The sequence below is a fragment of the Ranitomeya variabilis genome, chromosome 7 (genome assembly GCF_051348905.1).
Source record: "Ranitomeya variabilis isolate aRanVar5 chromosome 7, aRanVar5.hap1, whole genome shotgun sequence".
NCBI classification, from domain to species: domain Eukaryota; kingdom Metazoa; phylum Chordata; class Amphibia; order Anura; family Dendrobatidae; genus Ranitomeya; species Ranitomeya variabilis.
Genome location: NC_135238.1, coordinates 35,342,176 through 35,359,735, shown reverse-complemented (window position 1 = coordinate 35,359,735; position 17,560 = coordinate 35,342,176). Strand labels below are relative to the sequence as shown.

The following is a 17,560-nucleotide window of genomic DNA, read 5'->3' as shown; positions in this document are numbered from 1 at the left end:
GAGCTCCGGCCCTAACAGCACAGCGGTGACGTCACCGCTGTGCTTTCACTTTCACTTTAGGGCCGGATCTCAGTCAGAGCAGGAAGCAGACGCTGGGAGACGCGCAGGTGAGCATGTACTGTTTGTTTTTTTTTACTTTTACGCTGGTAACCAGGGTAAACATCGGGTTACTAAGCGCGGCCCTGCGCTTAGTAACCCGATGTTTACCCTGGTTACCAGTGTAAAACATCGCTGGTATCGTTGCTTTTGGTGTCAAACACAACGATACACGGCGATCGGACGACCAAATAAAGTTCTGGACTTTATTCAGCGACCAGCGACATCACAGCAGGATCCTGATCGCTGCTGCGTGTCAAACTAAACGATATCGCTAGCCAGGACGCTGCAACGTCACGGATCGCTAGCGATATCGTTTAGTGTGACGGTACCTTTACTCGTTATTTAATTAATTTAACAAAAATTAAAATTTAATTTAACAAGATTTAGATCACTCTGTTATGTTTTGGAAAGTTCCTAGATTAGGAGTGAATGTTTTCAATCAGAGGACAACAAAACATTCACTCCTAATCTAGGAACTTTCCAAAACAAGATATTTATCATTCCTGTATCTGTTATGTTTTATCACTCACCTTATTGACTATAACTATAATCCCCTTCCAAAAAATTGTAATAAATAAATAAATAAATAAATAAATAAATGAATAAAAAATACCCCAAATAAAAAGATTATTGTTGAAAATCGAAAATTAAAAACGACAAATTTTTAATAATTTCTACTTAGAATATTAGGCTGCCCAACCAATTATAGAAGACTCAGACATGGTCAGCACCAGCAACTGCTTGGTCTTTAAGTAGTTGTATTGATATCAATGGACAATTACTTATTTCCCTTGAGTTCTACTTTACTAACGAGCGATCTTCTTCAAAGTAGGAAGTATAAAGTCTGAACTACTCTATAACATTCATGCTGACCCGTAGAAGCGCAAGCACAGTGCGAAACGGCCGTCGTTTGCTCCTGCTCCCATGAGCTCCTTTCCTCACTCCCCCGGCCATGATTGCCAACTTTTAGATCGGTGAGTGCCTTCTTTTTTCTTGCCTGTACATTCATGGAGTGACCTACTTTGTAATATCCCAAAACAACATAATCACCAGATTATTCATTTTTCTGGCGTATAGGATGCTGGAATAAAATACTTGTAAAATCCCTCAAAAGGATTAGAAGCCATTAACAAAACAGGATACATGGAATGAGATAAAGCGATGTGGCTACGACAATCCAGGAGGCTTAAACTTGGTTTACAAGATACCGAACCACTCGTAACCTTTGCTTGTTTGCAGTCCATTCATGCTGAAACCAGATGCATTATGAGCAGGTGACTACCAGCTGTTTACTACAGAAGCACAAAAAGCAATGATACATTTCACGTCGCTGCATAAAACCAAGCAAATCAGAAATCCCTGGATTCCTCGTGATCCAAATGTCTCCACTCAGCCGTAGCGAGTTCTAGCTTCCAAAATGCACAATTTCAGATTAACAATCAGATTAGATTTTTCTCCTGAATGGTCAGGCCAAACATGGGGAAAACAAATTGTATCAGCCTGTAAACACTTCGACAGCGCAATAAAAAAAAAAAGGACAAAAGTTCAGCTGCCATATGGGTGCTGGTTTGCAGAGGTTCTACGTATCTCGGAAGCAGAGGATTTGCCACATAGATTTCTGGTTGCTAGGAGGAAACAATTGAACCTCGATTAATGGCAGCGTCAAGAGAAAAACATTGCCGCGCAAGTGTTATGTTGTTTTTGGCAAGTAATTGGCCTAAAACCTGTTGAACATCTTCCTTTAAATACTAAATTGTTTATTTTTAAAAAATAAATACTTCCAAATTCCTATGTTTATTTATTTCTTAAAATATTTTTACATTTTTTTTTTTTTTATACCTATAGTACCGCTCAAAAGTTTGGTCACACCTGTACATGTAATGGTTTTCTTTGTTCTTCAGATTCAGACTGAAAGCAGCAAAACCATGATGTTACAAATATGGTAACAAGGTGTAAAGAAAGACGTGTGAAACAAAGCAGAATATGTGTTAAATCTTAGATTCCTCAAAGTCCCCCCGTTTTACTCTGATGATAGCTTTACACCCCCTTAACATGCTCTCCAACAGCTTCATCAGGTCTCTTCACCTGGAATGGCACCCAAAAGCCTTGAAAGCATTCCCAGAGGTGCTGAGCACCTGTTACTGCTTAGCATTCACTCTGAGTCCAATTTATCCCAAACCATCTCAGGATAGTTGAGGTTGGGTGATTGTGGAGACCATGTCATCTGACACAACCTCCATGCCTGTCCTCCTTGGTCACATAGCACATATATTGCCTAGAGGTGTTTTGGGTCGATTTCCTATTTAATTACAAAGATGATCCCACCACTAAAGTACAGAGCAGATGGGATGACCTGTCATTACAGAATGCGGTGGTCACCAAGCTGGATAAGTGTGCCTTGAATTTGGAATAAATCACCAACAGTATCACCAGCAAAAGCACCCCAACACCTCTTCCTCCATGCTTCACGGTGGGCACACATGAGAAACCATTCGCTCACCTTTTCTGCACCTCACAAAGACCAAAAATCTCAACTTTTGACTCTTCAGACCACAGAACAGATTTTTACTGTTCTACTGTCCTTGTATTGCTCTGCACAAACAAGTCTTTTTTTATTTGTGGTCCTCAGTGGTGGCTTCATTGCAGGAAGCAGACATTTATAGTCAAATTGATGCAGTCCCTTCTGGGCACTTCATATTGAGATATATTTGCTACATGATGTCTGTGCATCATTTATGAGGGTTGTTATTTCCGAGGTGCTGTCAATTTGTACTTCCTGAGGCTGGTAACTCCAATGAACTTATCCTCTGCAGCAAAGGTAATTCTTGGTCTTCCTTTCCTTGGGTGATCTTTAGGAGAGACAGTTTTGTCATAGCGATTAATGGTATTAATTATTGCAATAGGGGATAACGTCCAAGTTCTAGGAATGTTCCAGATTGACTGACCTTCATGATTTAAAGTAATGATGGACTGACAATTCTCTATACTTAGTTGAGTAGCTCTTACCATATTCTGGCTTAAAACTAAAAGTTGTGGAATAGTTGTTAGCACTGTATGGGACTGTGCACCAACAGTGTCTCTGCAAAATACACCCGATGGTCACAAACACTTTCTGAAGGCCGGCGATTCCACAAATGAAGGCATACCTGTTCATTGGAAGCCAATCCAGGTGATGACCTGATAAAATTGCTTGAGAAAATGCCAATAGTGTGCAAAGAGAAAAAAAAGGAGCTTCTTTGGGATATTTAAGGTTTAATACATATTCTGGTTTGTTTCACACATTTCTTAATTTCTTCTTTTCATATATGTTCCTTTTTTTCCTACCTTTAGTTTGCATTTACAATGTGCACAGACACAGGTTTGTTAAAACTTTTGACAAGTTCTGTAGCTCAAAACCCCTAAATAAGCAAATCTAAATTAAAAAAAAATCCATACTTTCTGCTGCCAACACTAAATGGATCTTTATGAGTTTACTGCATGCTGTTTAATTACTGACATCAATGTATAATCAGTATGATTTAAACTCCTGAGCTCACCCTTGTGGTGACTACAGGCAGACAAAGCATAAGCATTTATCTATATGTGCGCACGGAATTTGGAGCTCTGTTGTCTGTTTACCGAGACCGAGAAAGGCCAGAAAACCGCTGTGTCTGATTTCACATACTCCTGCACTGATTAGAAGCACTTCACCATCATATTAAACAGTGCATGTTTCTGCTAGCAGTGCAGGGATTTATCTGTTCAGTTGAGAGCTCCTGAAGCTTTCCTGCTTTGTTGTCTCAGCTGTTCAGTGTTGGCCACTCCCCTCTGCTATATATACTCACCTCTGGCAATCATGGATCTGCCTGGTTCTGAAGTTGGAGGTGTTGTTTTTTTGAGGAGGCGTTTGGAGCGTTGTTCTGTAGACTGATTTGTCTGTGAGTATATCCTCTCCTATTTGGTTTTTCCCTTTCTTTACATCTCGGTGTACATATTTGTATGATTGATATTTTCATTTATCCTTGTACGTCTTCCCTTTTTAGTCTGGTTTGCACAACAACTCCCCATTTCCTTGGGTGGGGGAGGGGGAAATAAAGGCTGATTTAGGAGCTCAGCAAAGCACTTGACCCCGGCGTCTTCACCATCAGAAGTAATCCAGGGAGCAGGGATAGCTAGGGCACCAGTAGCTTTAGGGATAAGGAAGGAGTAGCTAGCTCTGGGATTTCCTGCATCAGTGTCATGACAGCTGTATTATTAAAATTGAGCTTTGAATCTTATAAAATGGATTTCAAAATTATTTGTAACTGAAATATTGCAAGATGCTAGGAATTAGCAGGGTTCTCTGTGCATATGATATTGGTAACCTATCCTTAGGTTATATCATGAGTATTGCACATGTGGGGGTCTGATATCTGTAATCTCCACCATTCAGCTGTTATTTGATCTAGTGCACACAGATAAAGAGTCAGGCCCATTGAACTGAATGGGAACATAGTTTTAGTAGTTCAAGGACTGTGGTGTTTAGGCTCAATACACTGTTCACATCCTGCTGTTTGTGGAGGTAATAACGGCTGATCAAGGGGGTTCCAGTTGTTGGACCCCAACTAGTCTGATACTGGAGATCTACTGTAAGGATAACCCATTTGATTTGGAACAATTATGCAATGAGACCATTGATCAATTTGTTCTTTGAACCATAATGGCAGCCACGAACCCATGTGCTTTATGAGTGACACTGTTGGACTTCTACTGAGGTGCCTAAACCTACTGAGGTGCCTAAACCTACTGAGGTACCTAAACCTACTGAGGTGCCTAAACCTACTGAGGTGCCAAAACCTACTGAGGTGCCTAAACCTACTGGAGGTACCTAAACCTACTGAGGTGCCTAAACCTACTGAGGTGCCTAAACCGACTGAGGTACCTAAACCTACTGAGGTGCCAAAACCTACTGAGGTGCCAAAACCTACTGAGGTGCCTAAACCTACTGGAGGTACCTAAACCTACTGAGGTGCCTAAACCTACTGAGGTGCCTAAACCGACTGAGGTGCCTAAACCTACTGAGGTGCCTAAACCGACTGAGGTACCTAAACCTACTGAGGTGCCAAAACCTACTGAGGTGCCTAAACCTACTGGAGGTACCTAAACCTACTGAGGTGCCTAAACCTACTGAGGTGCCTAAACCTACTGGAGGTACCTAAACCTACTGAGGTGCCTAAACCTACTGAGGTGCCTAAACCGACTGAGGTACCTAAACCTACTGAGGTGCCAAAACCTACTGGAGGTGCCTAAACCTACTGGAGGTGCCTAAACCTACTGAGGTGCCTAAACCTACTGAGGTACCTAAACCTATTGAGGTTCCTAGAACCTACAATGATGCTGGTGGCAACAAATTATACTTACCTACCATGCCAAAAAGAGTGCAAGCCATGCCTACTTTTGGCTGCCAACAGTCTATGGCAGACTTGTTTATTTCACGAGACTTCCAGATCGAAATTCCGAAAATTGAGAAAAAAAAAAAATAGAACTGTATAACGTGAAAAGAATTGTCCAAAACTGCCCATTTTACCATTTCTAGATGACAGTTTAACATGTACAGGGTCCCCAAACTGGTCAGGCATGTTGAATTTTACATGCCTCATCGTTTTGCTCTGTCTGGAGCGGTTTCTGTATGGCAGCGGTTTACTCCACTCTACCCAATGAAAACATATGAATAACAAGTGTTATCTGAGCCCGATATACCTGTATGAGGCTCCGCTCAGTCTCTAACCTCATCTGACCCGAGACCTGTCATACCGGGTATCTGTGCAGCAGACAGTGATAAGTACCATCCTAGGAGATACCGGAAATGCTCCGCCGCTCCTCTGCTGAGCACCATATACTGTAGATGACTCACACCATATAGAGCTTTTTTTACAAGGTTGCAGTAGAAATTGCAGTGGACGTTCAATGTTTTATTCACTGCAGCACAATAAGACGTCAGAAAACTAAAGGTAATCCCGGCAGATGCCTCCTAATCCCGGGTCTGTGTAACTTTCCCCATGACATTTGAGCAGCCTCAATTTACTTTAATAACCACTTACTACTAAAGGGCAATTCCTCCTGCAATTATTACCGAAAATGTATGATCAGCCGCTAGGGGTGGACCGCACAATATCAATATATCGCAGCACCGGCTCATCCTGGCGCTGGGGAAAAGTCTGCAAAGTGACAGATTTATGGAGAGTATTTGCGTCATTCATACATTTTAGAATTTCCTGCATCCCGAAAAGAAGTGAAGAAAGAAGTACCCCAGCAGCATGGCCGATCCTTTTATTCTTATGGGAAAAAAGCTGATGCCGGAGGCTTAAAAAGTAAATGTTGTTTTTTATTTATGAATAGTGGAAAAAGAAAAGCAAATTTTGTAATATATTTTATTAAGGAATCTGCTTCTTTCTCCACCTAGACTGATCATCACTCTCAAATCACGGGAAAAAAATATGTAGGATTCAGTGAAGACTCCTTTTGCCAACGAGAACACATGCACGCTCAGCCTCGCTGAGATTTGGGGGGTTTGGAGTTCCAGTGATTGGGGGCGATGGTTCAGAAGACCAACTGCTAGTTCAGACAAGAAATATCGTTATGATTTTATGCCCAACTTTAGTTGACTGTCTTTAACTTACTTTGAATTCTTTAACACAAAACCGATGGAAAAGCTGTCCTCATCCGTGACCACAAAAAAAGTTTTTTAGGCAAACGGCAGTATGGAATTACACAAAATGTCCTGATTCTCATTGTCTGTAATTCATCATTCCTTTTTTTTTTATGAATAGTTTCTCTTAAATCAGCATTCTGCCAGCACTATAGGGGCTGGATCGTGCACGTCCTCACTTCCTAGCATACATTGCTCTAGCTATGGCTGTCCTACCTTGCTCTGTAAGACCACATATCTCGTACGCCTGTATGCAATTTGGCAACGGGAATGCAGCAACAATCTGTGTAAGGTTGATCACAGGGAGTGAGGGGGACAGAAGGAAGGTACCCAGTGACCGACACCTTGGAGTGATTTTTTGGGGAGGGCAAGACCACATAAATAACAAAAAATGAGTTGCAGATTATTTATATATCACATTGTCTATCAATTCGGATCAAATTGTCAGACAGCACAGAGGTCGTCCTGATGATGGCTTAAATCTACAAAGCCATAATAAAAGGCAATCCACAAATTAAATAGGATGTCCCCAATAACGAGTGTTTTGTTGTTGTTTTTTACGTCCTGGAAAAAGGTGCCACCTGTGCATGTGGTGTATCTGCTATTTCAGCTCTGGCCATTCTAAACCTGGAAACGCCTTTATTGGTATGAAGGCAATTCAGCAAATTAACAGAATTCTGCTCTTTGAAAAAACAATTGCAATCTTTCTGCAACGAAGAGAAACCTTTTATATTTTCTGAAATACCCATAATATCGCCAAATACCATGATAATAGCCACTAACCCTGACCGATCCTCATCACTCTCCTCATTACCAACCTGCTGGAATCATTTTTCCTTATTCAGGCGGATTCCTTCAGCCAATTGTCTTCAGTATTGTAATAAATGAATCCGCTCGTATTCCTCAAGGCAGATCCAGATGCATAAATCACCTGGATAGACGTCTGCACGTTTCCGAAACAATGAGCCTTAAATGAATGGATTAGTATAAATGTTTCCTTCCTACGTGATCCATGTGCCAAAGCAACCACCTGTATGAGTAGCAAGAATGTCAGCTTAGAGGTCTTTAGTTTTGGCTGTTGTGTAAGGTCACAAAAGGCAACTGTCCAAGGTTCTGATGAAAAGATGGAGAGGGGGGGATAGAGGAGAGGGGGGGGGATAGAGGGGAGGGGGATAGAGGGATAGAGGAGGGGGGGTAGAGGGATAGAGGAGGGGGGAATAGAGGAGGGGGTATAGAGAGGAGGGGGATAGAGGAGAGGAGGATAGAGGAGAGGGGATAGAGGGATAGAGGAGAGGAGGAGAGGGGGATAGAGGAGAGGGGATAGAGGGATAGAGGAGAGGAGGAGAGGGGGATAGAGGAGACGGGGATAGAGGGATAGAGGAGAGGAGGAGAGTGGGATAGAGGAGAGGAGGAGAGTGGGATAGAGGAGAGGGGTAGAGGAGAGTGGGATAGAGGAGGGGGGTAGAGAAGAGGGGGGAATAGAGGAGAGGGGGATAGAGGAGAGGGGGATAGAGGGATAGAGGAGAGGAGGAGAGTGGGATAGAGGAGAGGGGTAGAGGAGAGTGGGATAGAGGAGGGGGGTAGAGGAGAGGGGGATAGAGGAGAGGGGGATAGAGGAGAGGGGGATAGAGGAGAGGGGGATAGAGGAGAGGGGGATAGAGGGATAGAGGAGAGGAGGAGAGTTGGATAGAGGAGAGGGGGTAGAGGAGAGGGGGGTAGAGGAGAGTGGGATAGAGGAGGGGGGTAGAGGAGAGGGGGATAGAGGAGAGGGGGGAATAGAGGAGAGGGGGGAATAGAGAGGGGGATAGAGGGGAGGGGGATAGAGGAGAGGGGGATAGAGGAGAGGGGGAGAGTGGGATAGAGGAGAGGGGTAGAGGAGAGTGGGATAGAGGAGGGGGGTAGAGGAGAGGGGGGAATAGAGGAGAGGGGGATAGAGGAGAGGGGGATAGAGGAGAGGGGGATAGAGGAGAGGGGGATAGAGGGATAGAGGAGAGGAGGAGAGTGGGATAGAGGAGAGGGGGGTAGAGGAGAGTAGGATAGAGGAGGGGGGTAGAGGAGAGGGGGATAGAGGAGAGGGGGATAGAGGGGAGGGGGATAGAGGGGAGGGGGATAGAGGGGAGGGGGATAGAGGGGAGGGGGATAGAGGGGAGGGGGATAGAGGAATAGAGGAGAGGAGGAGAGTGGGACAGAGGAGAGGGGGGTAGAGGAGAGTGGGATAGAGGGGGTAGAGGAGAGGGGGATAGAGGGATAGAGAAGAGGGGGATAGAGGAGAGGGGGATAGAGGTATAGAGGAGAGGAGGAGAGGGGGATGGAGGAGAGGGGGGATAGAGGAGAGGGGGGATAGAGGAGAGGGGGGATAGAGGGAAAGAGAGGGGGATAGAGGGATAGAGGAGAGGAGGAGAGGGGGATAGAGGAGAGGGGGATAGAGGAGAGGGGGATAGAGGGATAGAGGAGAGGGGATAGAGGAGGGGGATAGAGGAGAGGGGGATAGAGCGATAGAGGAGAGGGGGATAGAGGGATAGAGGAGAGGGGGATAGAAAGAGGGATAGAAAGAGGGATAGAAAGAGGGATAGAAAGAGGGATAGAAAGAGGGATAGATAGATATGAGATAGATAATAGATAGATAGATACCAGAAAGATAGAAAGATAATAGATAGCTAGATACTAGATAGAGATAATTAACTGTTACCATGCTGGAATGAAATCCAAGCCTACGAGAGAGCTCAAAATGGAAAATCTCTTAATAAGAACCAGTTTTGCTTGACATTTTCACAATGTCGTGAAGGATGTAAGTCTGTAACACAAGATGTGCGCATTATCAAGTATCAGCCATTAATAGCATTTTTACTGCAGGTCATCATGTAAGTGTGAGGATCTACATAACTGTATCCATCTCAGAGAAAAATCACTGATTTCTCCCCAATGTGGATGACCAAGGAATTTATCAGAGAAGACATTTTTGCACTGGTGTTGGAGGCTAGTCCTGCAGATTAGAAGTGCTGACTTTCTAGGGTCCTCTGTATTGTAATGTTCAGGGACAAAGGCTTTGTTATGGAGGAGGGCTCGGCCCCAGGTGGAAGGTGCCAAGAGGGGAGCACACTAGCTATTATGCCCTGGCAGGGTTTATTTAGATACGGGGAAACAAATTTGACATTTGCTCCAGGTGACTCCACGAATAATTGACTTTGGGCTCAAGTCGTTCTTGGATCGCAGTCCGATCACAGACCATTGTACACGGACTGGTTGCGGGTCTCCAGACCGGAGCATTAGCATGGAGACCCATGACCAGTCTGTGCATTGTGGTCAGAGATTGGACCAAAATCCTTGGACGTCTCCATGAGTCCTTACACTGTTCAGAAATGTAGCGTTTTGTGCCGGTGGCTCCGATATCCTTCCTCTGTCTAAATCATGTGGCCAAAAACCACATTACACAGCTAAAGCAAAAAGTAGGTGCAGTTTTGCTGCTCATATTGGTACATATGGGGATACGATACAGATTTTCCATTGAGATATGTGGACAGAAAATCCAGAAAAGAAGAGATCAAATTCCAATTCAGCCGCAGAAATTTTAACTTTGCATCATGCTGTGGATTTTTACAGCATAGAGAGAAATCAGCATCAAATTCTGCCCCCAAAAATCCACATGGAAAAGCGTGCAAATTTTATTGTGGATTTACTTATGTGAAAACCAAAACACAGAATTTGTACATGAGAGCGCATGCTGACAGTCCAGTTTCATGATCTGGTTGGGCAGCATGGTGGCTCACTGGTTGGCATTGTATGGTGGCTCAGTGGTTAGCAACATTGGGGGGTCCTGGGTTCAAATCCCACCAAGGACAACATCTTCAAGGAGTTTGCATGTTTTCCTTGTGTTTGCGTGGGTTTCCTCCCTCACTCCAAAGACATATTAATAGGGAATCTAGATTGTGAGACAGTGATGAACATGTACGTAAAATGCTACGGAATATGACGGCGCTATATAATCTATTAAAACACAAATTATACCACAGTGTGTGGTCAGATGTTGATCAGCTTGATATAACATGTGATCTGTACCCTTCATTAGGTTTCGTGTCCTATTCTAAGGATAAGGATACCTGGCGATCATAAAGTCATCAGTTCTCACCTCCGATGCAGAAGTGAACGGCCCCTTTAAGACTCTTGATTTTGGAGAGTTTGTCTCATTAGTTTCATATGAGATCAATACATTCATTGTTTAGCTGAAAAGGTGCTCCAGCTTCATAATAACCAAGCGGACAGCTTTTCTTCTCAGTAGGGGCTGCCATCATCACACAATACAGATGCAGCAGATCCGAATATGTCATAGAGAACACAATACCTATACAATATAGCCAGAAGACAAACTCGTCTACGCTAGATCAGTCTAAAGTAAACCAGGACGACAACTCGCATTCTGATCCCCGACATGGATACACGGAGAGATAATCATCAATTAGACAAACATCTTCTGAACACAAAAAAATATATAAAAAAAAGAAAGATGAATCACTATAAACAGAAAAGTTTGGCAGAGACATTTTCCCGTTTATCTCAATGGGGGTAGTCATCGCACGACTGGGATTCTGAGCTCTGGAGCGAAGACTTCAGTCCAGAGATTGTGATTAATTCTCCCCAATTAAAAATTGAGAACCATTGGCATGGGAATCTTATATCCCGCGTGCCAAAACATTGTATCAGAGCATTAAAACAGATTCTGTTTGTTTTAGCCACCAATGAATAGCAAGATATAAACAGATGTAGCAGAGCTGAATTTGGATTTAGTCATTTTTGCACTGAAAATAAGGAACTGCAAATATAGGTTGCATTACCCCCAAAATCAATAGGCAGGGAAGAAACAGTTAATTGATCAATTTTTGCTTTATACCCCCCTTTTAGAGCAGACACTAAAAAATACCCAAACCTCAGCTGTCAGGCACATTTCCATTATAACAAAGCCACATCAGGCATCTGACAGGCAGCGCCAGCCACACTTAACCCTTTGCCTGCTGCAACTTTCTGAGAATTATTAAGACTTGAATGAACTGACGCAGACAGATCACTTTCATCCTTTACAACAAAATGATCCATTGTCTCCAATTTGCAACTCAATAGTGCATGAATGGAGGCAGCTAATAGCATTAGTTTCCTTCACTTAATTATATTGCAATTTAATATAAAGTATCATCTGCAAACTTGTAAGAAATCTTTATAGAAGTTAGCAGCAAATACAGAGCCACAGTCATGAGATACATTGTTGCAAGCATTAGAAAGGATCAATGTTGCTGAAAGTTAATCAGTGTTTGATAAATAAGAATCTATTGACAGATTAGCAGCTTTTAGGGGCCATCAGGAATAGGGGGCTTGGGTTTGGGGGTGCTGTGCATGCAGGGGAGCTGGTTACCTGTTGCAGGCTGGATGCTGGAGGAGACTGGAGCAGTGTGGAGCTCTGGATGGAGTGGATCGCTGCAATGAGGGAGAGAATCTGAGCTCAGCCCCATCCTCTACCTCCACAATACAAGCCTCTCTCTGCTCCATACATGGGCATAGGAAGGGCTCCAGCTAGCCAGGGGCTCCTGGATCTCAGCTAGCCAGGGGCTCCTGGGTCTCAGCCAGCCAGGGGCTCCTGGATCTCAGCTAGCCTGGGGCTCCTGGGTCTCAGCCAGCCAGGGGCTCCTGGATCTCAGCCAGCCAGGGGCTCCTGGATCTCAGCCAGCCAGGGGCTCCTGGATCTCAGCCAGCCAGGGGCTCCTGGATCTCAGCTAGCCAGGGGCTCCTGGATCTCAGCCGGCCTGGGTCTCAGCCAGCCAGGGGCTCCTGGGTCTCAGCCAGCCAGGGGCTCCTGGGTCTCAGCCAGCCAGGGGCTCCTGGGTCTCAGCCAGCCAGGGGCTCCTGGGTCTCAGCCAGCCAGGGGCTCCTGGGTCTCAGCCAGCCAGGGGCTCCTGGGTCTCAGCCAGCCAGGGGCTCCTGGATCTCAGCCAGCCAGGGGCTCCTGGATCTCAGCCGGCCTGGGGCTCCTGGATCTCAGCCGGCCTGGGGCTCCTGGATCTCAGCCGGCCAGGGGCTCCTGGATCTCAGCCGGCCAGGGGCTCCTGGATCTCAGCCGGCCAGGGGCTCCTGGATCTCAGCCGGCCAGGGGCTCCTGGATCTCAGCCGGCCAGGGGCTCCTGGATCTCAGCCGGCCAGGGGCTCCTGGATCTCAGCCGGCCTGAGGCTCCTGGATCTCAGCCGGCCAGGGGCTCCTGGATCTCAGCCGGCCAGGGGCTCCTGGATCTCAGCCGGCCAGGGGCTCCTGGATCTCAGCCGGCCAGGGGCTCCTGGATCTCAGCCGGCCTGAGGCTCCTGGATTTCAGCCGGCCAGGGGCTCCTGGATCTCAGCCGGCCAGGGGCTCCTGGATCTCAGCCGGCCAGGGGCTCCTGGATCTCAGCCGGCCAGGGGCTCCTGGATCTCAGCCGGCCAGGGGCTCCTGGATCTCAGCCGGCCAGGGGCTCCTGGATCTCAGCCGGCCAGGGGCTCCTGGATCTCAGCCAGCCAGGGGCTCCTGGATCTCAGCTAGCCAGGGGCTCCTGGATCTCAGCTAGCCAGGGGCTCCTGGATCTCAGCTAGCCTGGGGCTCCTGGACCTCAGCCAGCCAGGGGCTCCTGGATCTCAGCTAGCCAGGGGCTCCTGGATCTCCATAGGTGCTTATGTGCAGGACTCCTTGCATTGCAAAAATAAAAGTTGGGTGTGTGATGATGAGACATAATGTAAGTGCAGGTGAATGGAAAGCAGAAAAATACTGCTGAATGGGATATGTGGGGGCTGCAAGAGCTGGAAATGTTTGCATCACTTTAGCACTACGGCATATGTTCAGCTTAATGGGATCCGCTGACAATCTGATATTTATAGGGAAACCCCAAATTCTCAGAGAATCACAGATGGGAATTGTTAATGTCTTTTGTCTTCAAAAGAAGTGTAACCGTATCATAGAAAGATCATATTCATTCGATAAAGAGTAGTTGATGGAGAAAATACCCCCCCACCCCCCCACAAAAAGAAAATATATATTACAAAAAGTTTGGTTGACACTTATGGTGGGATACTCCTAATCAGTGCGGTCACCAAATAATGCCAAAGATTCACAGACAATGTCTAATTGAAGTCCTCCATTTTCTCTTTTCTTCTCTATCCAGCCCTGACCGCCATGATGACTTCTCCCAGCCAAGACTTGCCCCTGCGCACAAACTCCCCATCTTGTTTCTTACTCCAGTGACCCTCTCAATACATAGTATTAGTAGCCCACACAGTAATAAGTCTCCCATCCCCATAGTCCCATCCCCATAGTGCCCCCCAAAAATAGTGCCTTCTTTGTCCTCAATATAGTAATACTCCTTCATGACCCTTACAATAATTCACCATTTATACCCACACATAATAATAATAATCCCCTTTTTTGGCTACAGAATAATAATTTATCCCTCTATAAAAGGTAGTCGTGTCCCCCAAAACTAATACCCCCTTTATGCCCCAAAATTTAGTAATCCCTAGTTTACTCCACAAGTTCTTGAGAAGTGATTTAGACTCTAGTCGGCCACCATACTTGGGGTTACATGATGACCACTTGATTTAGCAAGCGGAGCCCAATCCTCACGGTGCGCTCCTACACACTGTCAGGATTCAGCAGCGTGCTGCAGGGCTTGCTAAAAAGTTTCCTCAGGGGTGGACAATCCCTTTAAACTTCTAAGAAATTAATATGCAGTGAGCTCCTCTTAGTGGTGAAAGAGAAAATTGCAACCTTTAACTAGATTTTTTTTTTCCTTTGGTTTGCTCAGAAGCGGGTTTCCAGGCACAACAAAGCCACTTGTAATTTCACCCCTGCGGGCAGACAGCTTCCTAAATCTACTAATTGGAGCTACGGCTTACAAGCATACAGCTCGGGGACATTGAAGGGAATTGGCAGACATTCAGGGGCCCAAAGTAAGAGATGGGGCGATTGTCTGCCCCCCCTTAGTAAGGGAATGGATGCTGGTGCCTTTTCGGTTACATTGGTGCCCCTTTCTTTATCGGCTTACTTGGCTTCCCGACCGTTCATCAGAAAAAGACACTTAAGAACCCTAAAATCATTTTACTATGAGCAATTTACAATATTTATCATTATTACAAAGGTGAAATAACGTAATATCTGCTGAGCTGCCTTGTTACACAGGTGGATAGAAAGGTGCGACTACAAGGACGTCTCAATAACTAAATGGGCCGCTCTCCTCTAAAAGGGAAGTTGCAATGACGACTATGGATGATGAAAAGGGGAAGAGGGACCAACTCCAAATTTTGCGATGAGCCCCATAATTCATTTTTATACCACTGCTATATGCATTATGTCACTATTGTGATATTACTTTTTTGTATAATTCTCGCTCTGTAAAAAAAAATTTTCTTTATCTATAATGTTGCTTTTATGACCTTTGTTTGTGCTTTATACCGGGATTGTGATATTATCTCTGCAGGTGCATATCACTGTTTGCATCATTCCTGTCCCGTAACATTACTTTCTCTAGTTTTCCTGTTGTGTGCAATGCTTCAGCATTTTTACACCATTTTATGTGTTATCCATGCACTGTGATACTAATGTGAGCATTTTCTGCAGTCACATTACTGTGCGCATTATACTTGTACTGTGACATCACACAGTATCTCATGCCTGTACTGTGACATCACTGTTTTATCCCTCTACTGTGACATTACTGTATTTTATCCCTCTACTGTGACATTACCGTTTTATCTCTCTACTGTGACATTACTGTATTTTATCCCTCTACTGTGACATTACCGTTTTATCCCTCTACTGTGACATTACTGTGTTTTATCCCTCTACTGTGACATTACTGTATTTTATCCCTCTACTGTGACATTACCGTATTTTATCCCTCTACTGTGACATTACCGTTTTATCCCTCTACTGTGACATCACACAGTTTCTCATGCCTGTACTGTGACATCACTGTTTTATCCCTCTACTGTGACATTACTGTATTTTATCCCTCTACTGTGACATTACCGTTTTATCCCTCTACTGTGACATTACTGTATTTTATCCCTCTACTGTGACATTACTGCATTTTATCCCTCTACTGTGACATTACCGTTTTATCCCTCTACTGTGACATTACTGTTTTATCCCTCTACTGTGACATTACTGTATTTTATCCCTCTACTGTGACATTACCGTTTTATCCCTCTACTGTGACATTACTGTATTTTATCCCTCTACTGTGACATTGCTGTATTTTATCCCTCTACTGTGACATTACCGTTTTATCCCTCTACTGTGACATTACGGTTTTATCCCTCTACTGTGACATTACCGTTTTATCTCTCTACTGTGACATTACTGTGTTTTATCCCTCTACTGTGACATTACCGTTTTATCCCTCTACTGTGACATTACTGTATTTTATCCCTCTACTGTGACATTACCGTTTTATCTCTCTACTGTGACATTACGGTTTTATCCCTCTACTGTGACATTACCGTTTTATCCCTCTACTGTGACATTACTGTATTTTATCCCTCTACTGTGACATTACCGTTTTATCCCTCTACTGTGACATTACTGTGTTTTATCCCTCTACTGTGACATTACTGTATTTTATTCCTCTACTGTGACATTACCGTTTTATCCCTCTACTGTGACATTACTGTATTTTATCCCTCTACTGTGACATTACGGTTTTATCCCTCTACTGTGACATTACCGTTTTATCTCTCTACTGTGACATTACTGTATTTTATCCCTCTACTGTGACATTACTGTAGTTTATCCCTCTACTGTGACATTACTGTATTTTATTCCTCTACTGTGACATTACCGTTTTATCCCTCTACTGTGACATTACTGTATTTTATCCCTCTACTGTGACATTACGGTTTTATCCCTCTACTGTGACATTACCGTTTTATCCCTCTACTGTGACATTACCGTTTTATCCCTCTACTGTGACATTACCGTTTTATCCCTCTACTGTGACATTACGGTTTTATCCCTCTACTGTGACATTACGGTTTTATCCTGCTACTGTGACATTACCGTTTTATCCCTCTACTGTGACATTACCGTTTTATCCCTCTACTGTGACATTACCGTTTTATCTATCTACTGTGACATTACTGTGTTTTATCCCTCTACTGTGACATTACTGTATTTTATCCCTCTACTGTGACATTACCGTTTTATCTCTCTACTGTGACATTACTGTATTTTATCCCTCTACTGTGACATTACCGTTTTATCCCTCTACTGTGACATTACTGTATTTTATCCCTCTACTGTGACATTGCTGTATTTTATCCCTCTACTGTGACATTACCGTTTTATCCCTCTACTGTGACATTACGGTTTTATCCCTCTACTGTGACATTACCGTTTTATCTCTCTACTGTGACATTACTGTGTTTTATCCCTCTACTGTGACATTACCGTTTTATCCCTCTACTGTGACATTACTGTATTTTATCCCTCTACTGTGACATTACCGTTTTATCCCTCTACTGTGACATTACCGTTTTATCTCTCTACTGTGACATTACTGTGTTTTATCCCTCTACTGTGACATTACTGTATTTTATTCCTCTACTGTGACATTACCGTTTTATCCCTCTACTGTGACATTACTGTATTTTATCCCTCTACTGTGACATTACGGTTTTATCCCTCTACTGTGACATTACCGTTTTATCTCTCTACTGTGACATTACTGTATTTTATCCCTCTACTGTGACATTACTGTAGTTTATCCCTCTACTGTGACATTACGGTTTTA

General features: G+C 44.2%; 1 protein-coding gene across 2 annotated transcripts in view; it reads right to left on the bottom strand.

Moving 5' to 3' along the window:
- BAIAP3 (BAI1 associated protein 3) overlaps positions 1-17,560 on the bottom strand; it is a 292,957-nt gene that overhangs the window by 217,912 nt on the left and 57,485 nt on the right. Inside the window, exon 1 of one of the 2 annotated variants that reach the window (XM_077274812.1) lies at positions 12,168-12,254. The exons of the other annotated variant lie outside the window; for it this stretch is intronic. The gene's annotated coding sequence lies outside the window, so the exon portion shown is untranslated. Of the gene's footprint in view, positions 1-12,167; positions 12,255-17,560 lie in introns of those variants that run through there. 2 annotated transcript variants of the gene reach the window in all.